This window comes from Myotis davidii, unplaced genomic scaffold, assembly GCF_000327345.1.
Source record: "Myotis davidii unplaced genomic scaffold, ASM32734v1 scaffold1055, whole genome shotgun sequence".
Lineage (NCBI taxonomy): Eukaryota > Metazoa > Chordata > Mammalia > Chiroptera > Vespertilionidae > Myotis > Myotis davidii.
In genome coordinates, this window is record NW_006286477.1 from 75,453 (window position 1) to 85,550 (window position 10,098).

Sequence of the window (10,098 nt, forward strand, 5' to 3'; positions counted from 1 at the left end):
GGTTAACCTCTAGATACAATCGACAGGGCAAGTATCCTTGGGAAAGCACATGCTTCTACAAGGTCAGGTCTTTAAAGACTAAACATAGAGATTCTAGCAAAACACCCCAGGGGCTCGGACTTATTTGGAAAAGTCAAGGTAGGGGCTGCCGCCTTCAGCAAGGTCCCCTTAGAGACCCCCGACCTTTCAGAGAACCCTCCTTACAGACCTTCCAACCAAGTCCCGTGCTTCCTCACAGGTGGGCAACCAGCCTGCTGCTCGGCTAATGCAATGGGGAGGCTACTTGGCCAGTATTTCCCAGGGGTGGGAACATGTGGCCTGCGGGCTGTATAAAGCTGCAAAATGTATTTGGTCTGGTCCTGCCAAGGCATTAGGGGTGAGTTAATTACATGTTTGACCAAATATAGCAGTCTAATTTTCAAGTTGATAATTTTGTATGGCCCTCCAGTGATGTAATAAATATCCAAATGGCCCTTGGCAAAAAAGGGGTTCCCGCACTTCTGATTTAGACCTTAGAGGGATAATGTTTTGGAAATAGACTGAACTTACTGAGTTATAAGTTCCTTGCCCGATGATGCTAAACAGAACTAAGCCCCATGGGGGCTGTGAAAGCCAAACAACCTAATTTGTTGCTCCTATGTTTCTGTGACGAATGCTCATAACCTCCTGTGTCTCCCAGCCCAGAGGAATTCCATCTGAGCTTGAAATCTATTAGAGGCTTTAAAGTTTTAACTTCTTTTAGGGGAGGGAACGAACAGAATAAAAACTTCTAAATTTATCTAGTCGCATAAAGGTAAGATTACATCATGTGGCAGTTTCCATTTCTAGCTGGGCAGTGTTAACAAAATGGAGACCATGAAGAACAATTAGATTTCATACCCGATGTGCTCGGTCCAGCCCTGTGCCTCCGACTCTTCTTTTAATTGTTAAGTGCCTCTGGGGTTTGGCTCATTGGAAGGATCAGGAAGCAAAATTATAAGCGGGCCAAGTTCCAGAACAGGCGGGTGAGAGTGGGGAAGTGCTTTCCCTGTAGGTACCGTGTGGGATGCACACAGATGACACAGCCCGTGTAGATCCAAGCCCAGGCTAGCAGACGAGCTGAGCGGAGTCCGCAGGGAAGCAGACAGGCCTCCGCTGAAGCTGGGAAATGGCTCTCCGTTCAGTAGCTCCCAGGGGGAGCTGGGGTCCCTTTCAAGTTCCCAGTCACATTTTGGTGTCAAAGTCATATCCCCTTCATTAAAGATGTTGCAATTAAATGTGCTTGAAACCAAGAGTTAGTGTGTCATATTTTTAAGAGAAAAACACCCCAACTTTTCCTAACAAGAGAAAGACAGCCTGCGAATCCATTTTTCAAGCCTGCATTCTTGTTTAGATGTCGCCTGTGCCTGAGATGAAACAAAAATCCTCCGTGATTTTTAGGCTAACATAGGTGGGATTGTATTTATTGGGAAGCCTTTGAGTCTAGAAGTATTCCTCTCCACTGTTTCATTGATAGTGCATTCTGAGCAGATATTAAAATACCTTCATGCCTGAAACATAAAAGAGGACTGGCCCTGGTTGTGTGATAGATTCATAAGCAGAACTCCTACCGTCAGCCTCAAGAGCACCTGCTACCATCTAGGAATTCAGATAACTATTTTAAGGAATGTTTCCCCAAAGTAAGCAGTGTTATCAAAAATGCCTCATATTTGGAGATATGACTTTTTAAAATATATTTTTTAATGATTTCAGAGAGGAAGGGAGAGAGAAACATCAAGATGAGAGAGAATCATTAATCAGCTGCCTCTTGCACACCCCCTACTGGGGATGTGTTGACAACCCACACATGTGCCCTTGACTGGGAATTGAACTCAGGACTCTTCAGTCCGCAGGCAGACGCTTTATCCACTGAGCCAAACCAGCTAGGGCTGGAGATAGGACTTTTGAGGGCAAATTTTATTTTTGTTATTTTACTTTGCTTTTCTCTCTTTTTATTTTGTCTTTTTATTTGTTTGGGGTCTGAGATTCTTTTAAAATATTTTTTTAACTTAGTTTAAATTTTAGATGAAATCAGTTTGCTCAGGGGATTCCAAGAAGGCTCTTGGGATACAACTTTCTTTTGTTCTAGCTTCAGAGAATTCAGGAGATATTTCAGCAATGCTGTGAAGCCTAGTTAATGTGATCAAATTGCTTTACATTCTAAGACAAAAGTGCCTAGGTATGTCTTGAAGAAGCAGCCAAGTTCTTGTCCCTGTAACTCAGTGGACGTTGGGCGCAGAGAGTCACGGGAGATGAAAACTGGTTCACTTTCATGCTGCCAATTTCTGTTCTACCTGCAGCCCAGACATTGAAGTATGTGTGTCTGTGTGTGTCCACATGCACATGTGCATATTTGCTTACGTGTGTTTGCATATTTTCCTTGAATCTCTTTAACTGGCCCCAGGTAATGAGATTATGATTATTACAGGCATTATCCTTGGTTTCAACATTCTATACATAAGATTATATAGAACATGAATTTAAAAGTAGGAAAAGCCAAAGCAATTTGCAATTCTGTGCTTGATTAATTAGCTTTTGGAATTACAATGTGATCCTGATGGAAGGGAAGTGGGGTTTATATTTTGAGTGGCCTTGAGACCCTAACTCTAAGCCAGAGTGCAGAAAGGCTGTTAGACAAAGGCCTGGGGATGCCATGTCCCTTAGTGTCCAGTTCAGGAAACATTCTGAGACCCCTGGGCTGGAAACCAATGCACACATTGCAGAATTGTGATTATCAGTTCAAGTGTATGATTGATGCTTAATCAAGAAGCTCTTAGATGTAAAACTGTAAGTCTGAAGAGTGAATGTGTCAGAGATATTTGGGTTTCCATATGCAGAAAAGTGGCAATTTTGAGTGACTGCTCTCCCTGACACATGACGCTGTCATCGCCATGCACACGTTAGTGCTCAGCTCTCCCTTTGGAAGCTCAGCAAAGCTCCTTTTATGACCCAGCTCACCACCGGTGAGGTTTCCCCAGATGCTTGGATTTTGGCAGCCTTTGGAAAGTGCCCACCAGCCAGGTCTCATCGTGGAAAAGGCCATTTGTCATAGAATAAGGCAGGTTTGCAGTGGTTGGGAGCTGGCATCATTGTGGTGGGTTTGATTTCTTGGCTGTGTCCTGTTCTGCCACCTTCTGAGCCTACCCAAAAAATTGCCTTATGTGATCGGCGTGTTTTTAAACCTCCAAATTAAACGAAATTAAATTGGTGTTGCTAGTTTATAAGTTTTATCCCCTTTTATATGATTATAAACACTCCAGAGCATTGTAAAACCAGGAGTAGAATCTATGAATTATAGAGGAGAATTTTACTTATTTGTTCTTGTGATGATTTGAGTTTTTCCCAAGAATGTCCACATTTTTTTCTTTTTAAAAAATTTTACCTTTGAGGCTCCTTCACTTGAGACTTGTGCACTGTTCTGCCCAAATTAGTCTTTAACCTCACGGAGGGCAGAGATAGCACCTTTCATTTTCCCAGTGAGTGAGGTCACATGTTCGTGGTGGGAATATTTTTAATGTATCCCCCCTCCTACTCGACATGGCTCTGGGTTCTGAGATTCTCACAGTACTGTATACACAACCATCAGTGTTTACTTGACTGGTTTGCCTCAGGGCTGGTTTTTGTTGAGAGCTGCCAGAGCTTCTCAATACGGGGTCTTTAGGGCTGGGAGAGGGGCGGGGAGGGACTCTCACCTTCTCAGTTGCTTTCTGTGTCTTCCTTGTTCCCTTCTGTTTATCCTCTACCTCCATTGCCGTAGGCCTTTCTAGCTTATCCATTTTCTATCTGTTAACTCTTTCCTTCTTGGGTAAAACGTCCTCTTTTAAATAGGACCTTTGTCTTATTTTATGGGCCATACCTTGTGATGGAGCTGGGTACTGTGCCTGTACCACTTTTCAATACTTCGGGTGTGACCCAACCCTGGAAGATGACGGATAGTTCTCCAGGACTCCAGAACATTCTCTCCAGGCTGTGGGTGGGACTCCAGGTTCAGACATTGCAGAGATTGTGACCAGACTTCCCAAGGGTAGAGGCAAAGCTCTGTCCTCAGGTGCTCGTGGAGACAAGTGCAACAAGTTTGAGAATATGCTGCACACAGTCCGAGTCCTGAGATTCACACTGCACATCAGCATTTTGAAGGACCTGAGAAGTCCTGCAGTACAGAAACCTGCCTAATGCTGGTTTCCCCACTGATTAAAATACATGTAAAGGAGCATATTTCCATCCAGTAGGTCTAGTGATATCACTCCTACCTGGGGCTGAGTAGCCTCACTGTTCGGTAGGGCTTGTCAACACTGGACCTTAACAATGAGATGCCAGAACTTTTAGGGCTCAGAGTAAACTGGACAGTTCTTGGCCATCTAACCCATCTTTTGAACATATGAACATGAGTAGAAGATATAAGTGAAGAGTTGTAATCATGACTGAAATTGACTAAAATTCAGATGAAGTCTTTGTCATTCTTTATTCTCATAAAAAGGTTTCTTGTCAAGGTTTCCTTTTTCTTTTCCTGTTTCTTACTGAGAAGAGAACTTGTGTTATAACCTTTAAAAGCCTATAATTTCTGGAAGAGATCCTGTGCTTTATTTCCTTTAAGATTTTCTCTTTCTTACTCTCTTTTGCACATATATGTTATATGTCCATAAAGAAATAACATGATGAGCACAGGGAAATGTAGCTTATAAATGATAAATTCTGCTCACATCAGCAGACAGTAAATGCATGACTAATTGGCCACATGAAGCAGTACTGTGGTGGAGGACTATTTTTTCAGGTACTGTATGGCATCTGCATTGAGTTCGCGTACCTCTGCAAAGCACATCAGTTACTCCTGCTGACTAGTAAGGTTAGACCAACTGTTCCTAAAGCCTTGGGACCTACTAGTTGCTAGCAGTTGGCTATCCTGAAAGCAAATGGAACAAAGCTTTTACTTTCCTGGGGACTAACGATTCCCTGGGCGAGACGGGGGCGGGGGGTTGGGTGGTGGCAAGTGCTGTGAACACCATAACACAGGTGAGGAGCCCGAACTTGGGAGGGGTCATGATTATACATGGGAACGTGGGTTTCTTGCCCTGTATGGTCCCGGAACAGCCTGGGGAAGTGACAGCACAGCTGAGCAGGAGGCCAGGTCTCCATTTCCCAGGTGGTAGCTGGGACACCCTCAGGTTGGGTTGGCCTGGAGAGCAGTCCGCTGGCAATGGTCTGCTTCTCACATGTGTCAGTTGTCCCTGGAGAAGGCTCTGACCTTCTTCTCCCTTCTCTTCCCTGCACATTGGTTTCACTCCATCCCTCCTTTCACTTAATTTAGTCTAAAATGAGGTAGCGACAAGCTAGTTTGCTTTGAAGGCACACGTGCAGAAGGCTTGGGTTCATAAATCTTTCCTATTGCTTGCATGTAAGAGAACTTCCTTTGAAAATTATTTTCCCCCATGAAATCTTTTTCCTAAGTCAATGTGTTTTGAAGCCACTGTCATGCTATTATGCTGGTTAGCTGTTTCTGATCAGTTGCCAAATGGAAATTACTTAGAACATATGTTCTTCCTACTAGTGTAAATGAAGGACATTTTAAAAAGAACCCAAGGAAATACAAATACAAAATCTTATACTTGGTGTAAAACTTTATTCTTGTTAAATTCAAGGCAACAGAGAATTGCTTATAAGCTGATCAATGCCAGACTAGCATCTTCCCTTTAGAATAGTGGTTCTCAACCTAATGTGCAGCCAAGGTTGAGAACCACTGCTTTAGAATTGTATGGTCTTGTTCTGAGGAAAAGCACCTTTATTGGAAGGCCAGTGTGGGTTCTAAAAGACCTGGTGTGTCAGCACACACATCACAGCACCTATTGTCCCCTCAGCTCTCAGGTGCTCGGCCCACCTTGCTGAGTCTTGAGAGATGCTGTCACCAGTAAAGTGAAACCGGACATAATGGGTCTGAGGCCACCTGTCACTACCTGAGCCAAATTAAGCAGAGAAAGTATTACGTCTTATATGAGCGTTTATTCCAACAATGCTGGCAGCATGGGGAGAGCTATCAGTCACCCTGGAAATTCTGCTCCAACCCCCCTTGCCAGTTGGCTGGTTATATACACACTTGAGGCCCGATGCACGACATTCGTGCAAGGAGTTCAGCCCTCCCAGCCGTGACAGCTTGCCTCGGCCCTCGCAGCCCTGGCTTCGTCTGGAAGGTCGTCCGGAAGGTTGTTTGGCTATCTGGTCTAATTAGCATATTACACTTTTATTATTATTGATGAGGGAGAAGATAACTCTGTGCAGCTGTGAACAAATGTGTAACAGTGAAGGGGAGGGTTGGGTCTGCAGTCTGGCCTTCAGGAGCTCGAAGTCTGATAACAAGGTGGCTAATTATCAGGGGGTAATGTGATCAGAATTGTGTTCTTTACAGGCATTCTGACTGATAATAGATTGAAAGGGAAGGAAAGAGACAGAGGCAGAGAAATGATTCTACTCCCGAGATCTGAGCCGGAGATTGGATGGGTCTAGAGAAGAAGAAAAACAGCTCGTAGAAACCCAGAACCTGAAGGAAGCAAAAAGCACAGCAGGTAGATTTCCTCAGACTCCCTGGGAGACTCCATTAGGACACAAATGTGTCCTGAGGCACAAACAGGTCTCATTTCTGTATCCATCACCTCTCCTTACCTCTCGTGCAATTTCAGGCTTCAACATTAATATCATCTGAAACATTTTTCATTAAGTCTCTCGGAAAGTAAGTGAGTAATATGTGAAGTGCACTTCTATCATCTTCCAAGCACATCATCTGCTCAAAGGGTTTTCTCTGATTCTCTTGTATTACCGTCATCTGTTGAGGGAGGTTGATTTAAAGGACTTCCTGTGAGGCAGAGTTTCTTTAACTGGCAATTCAGTTGTGAACCGTGTTATTAATCACCGATGTGTTAATAACATTGCACTTGTCGGATGCTGAGCACACATTCTTATTCTAAAGGTAAGTGCTGTCATTCTCATGTACTCATGGTGACTAAGCCGGCTGCCCTCTACAGAGGTCATGATTACAGAAAGAATGCTCAAGTGCCAGTTATTTCTACTCCTGCCTAGCAGTCCAGAATTATTACTGACCTCCAGAAAGTAAGTGTGGCCACTCAGTCTTCTTTATCATTAAACTCAACCTGCTGTTTACTAGGTAAAGTAGCTCATCTATTCCTTGGGAAAATGGCTATCCTAGTTTAAGTTGTTCCTTGTGCTTAGAAATAGTAAGTATGAATCTACTTAGAAACATGATCAATGTGAAATTTGTCTCTTTTTCCTAATTATTTTATGTGGAAAATACTCATAACTTAAAATGTACCATCTTAACCATTTTCAGTGTACGTTTCCGAGTATAAAACATGCATAATGCTGTGCAGCCATCACCACTCTCTGTCTCCGTAACTGTTTTCATCTTGCAAGACTGGCACTGGCATTGTACCCACTAACCAGAACTCCCCGTCCCCTCCTGTGACAACCACCATCTGCTTTCTGTCTGCGATTCTCACTCTAAGTAACACAGCTCCATACAAATGGAGTCAGGCAGAGTGTGTGACTGGCTCATTAGTTCACTCAGCGTCACATCCTCAGGGTTCATCCAGGTTGTAGCACAGGACAGTATTTCCTTCCTTTTGAAGCCTGAATAATGTCCCATTGAATGTATATAGCAAACTTGGCATTTGCTAGGTCAAAAGTGGGCATACATTGCATCTGATAGCTTCTATCTAATCATTGTTACATTAGGGTTTTCGGTCATTTAGACGGACCTCTTTTGTACTGTCAGGGGGAACGAGCAGATCTTGGTAACAGCATCTGGGACTCTGATCATGGGATGCAGGAAGGGGCCCAGCCCTATAATAAGGGGCTAAAGAGGCAGAGTCACCTCTGGAATAAATAGCATGCTTCTCATGTTCGCAGTTTTGAAAATGTGTTTCAGATCCATTAGCTCCCAGACCAGTGGACATATTTGTGTCTAGATAGAGATAGATATGGTGATTTTTCTTTTTTTAAAAATATATTTTATTGATTTTTTACAGAGAGGAAGGGAGAGAGATAGTTAGAAACATCAATGAGAGAGAAACATCGATCAGCTGCCTCCTGCACATCTCCCACTGGGAATGTGCCTGCAACCAAGGTACATGCCCTTGACCGGAATCAAACCTGGGACCTTTCAGTCCGCAGGCTGACGCTCTATCCACTGAACCAAACCAGTTTCGGATAGACATGGTGATTTTGCTGCACCATTAACTCACCCAGAAACATCGGGGCCATGTCTTTCCATGTTGCCCTTTTTGTTCTCTTTCTGGCGTGTGTGTGTCAAACAGCTTATACCTTACATTACCCAGCACTCAGTTCCTCCCCAGTAAGGCATTTCAGCTCAGTAAGGCATTAGTTATGGGAGCATCACACATGAGCACTGGAAAGGACACTCCTAATAGAGTTCATTGCTGCTGTTTTGCATGTGGAAAGGCGGGGCGCAGGGAGCTTGGGGTCTTCCTCAAACTAGGAAGGCTGGTCAGGGGTGAAACCAGGGCCAGAAGCCATTCAGGGATATGAACTCGGGTCCACTTTGTGCCACATGATGTGAGTCCAATGTCCTTGGGCTTCAACCACTGAAAATAAATTATTCCCTGGTCTTTGGGAAGCAGAGTCTCTTTTGCAGACTATTTAGGTGCCAGGTAAGGATTTATGAGAATACATTAATCACCGAAACAGTTTTCAAAGTCCACATAAAGGCTCTACTCACATGGAAGGAGCAGCTCGCTGCAGGATGGGTCCCTGGAGGATCTGGTCTCTGCCTGCTCATCTTTGGGAAGCCTGGGCCTTTCCGAGAATGTGGGCAAAATCCTGACAGGAGCAAGCAAGGGAGCCCAAGAGGCCTAGCCAGGGCCTGTGCTGGCCTGCCGATGGACGCCAAGCCCACGAACGCTGGGTACTGCAAGCACACGAACGCCTCATCTCTCACGTGTTTGCAGTTTCCACTTCAAGATGGGCGTGAGGCACTTCTTCAGTGCTCAGTGTCCATGCCCTTGATGGAACTAATCTCTCTGGTTTTATTTGCAACCAATAAGAGCGATCAGTTGGTGACCAGAAATCAACATTCTTAAAGTTAAACCAACAGCCACACAACTGTTTCTTGATCGGAAAATGGGACTGAATCTGCCAAACAAGACCCTCCTCTTACTGGAGGTTCCACACCCATGGAGTCCCCTAACTGGGCTGTATTATCATAGGGTTCTCCTGGGAGCAGCTACCTCTTTTCAATGCTGGCTACATCAGTTTCATCTGCAAGGAACATCTAGAAGCCATTGGGCAGTGTGGTGTATTGCAGAACACTACAACCTGGTAAATCCCACCAACTTTCAATAGAAGACAAGCCTAAAGCCTAATTCTACTTTAATTGCATCAAGGAAAGTGTGACTTTTGCCCAACTCCTGAATTGCCTCAGTGGCGTGTTTATTAAACAGGCACCACTGAAATATTTGTACTCGTCCTTATAAACTCTCCTAGATAGCTAATTATCTTTTTACTTCCCAGCTCAAAACACCACAAGACAAATATCCCAGAAGGTGCAGATGGCAGATGAAGGTTTCCTTTCTCACCCAAGTACTGTTGAGAGATAAAATTGGCACAATAATTAAATGTCCATCCTCCTACCTGTATGTGCAGAAAAACTGAATGGTGGCTGTAGGAGTATAGACATGAAAAGGGAAGTCCCAAGGGTTCATGAAGTATTCATTCTCCATTTTTTAAGATTTATGTATGTGGGCCCTAGCCAGTGTGGCGCAGTTGGTTGAGCATCGTCCATGCACCTAGAGGTCACTGATTCAATTCCCGGCCAGGGTGCATGCCCAGGTTTCAAGCTCAATCCCCAGTAGGGGGCGTGCAGGAGGCAGCCAATTGGTGTTTCTCTCTCATCCATGTTTCTTTTTATTTTGTTTTGTTTTTGTTTTGTTTTTAATTAAATCTTTATTGTTCAGATTATTACATTAGTTACTCTTTTTTCCCAACATAACTCCCCTCCCCCCAGTTCCCACCCCACCCTCCACCCTCACACTCAGAATGTAGACATTTCAGCTGTGAAAG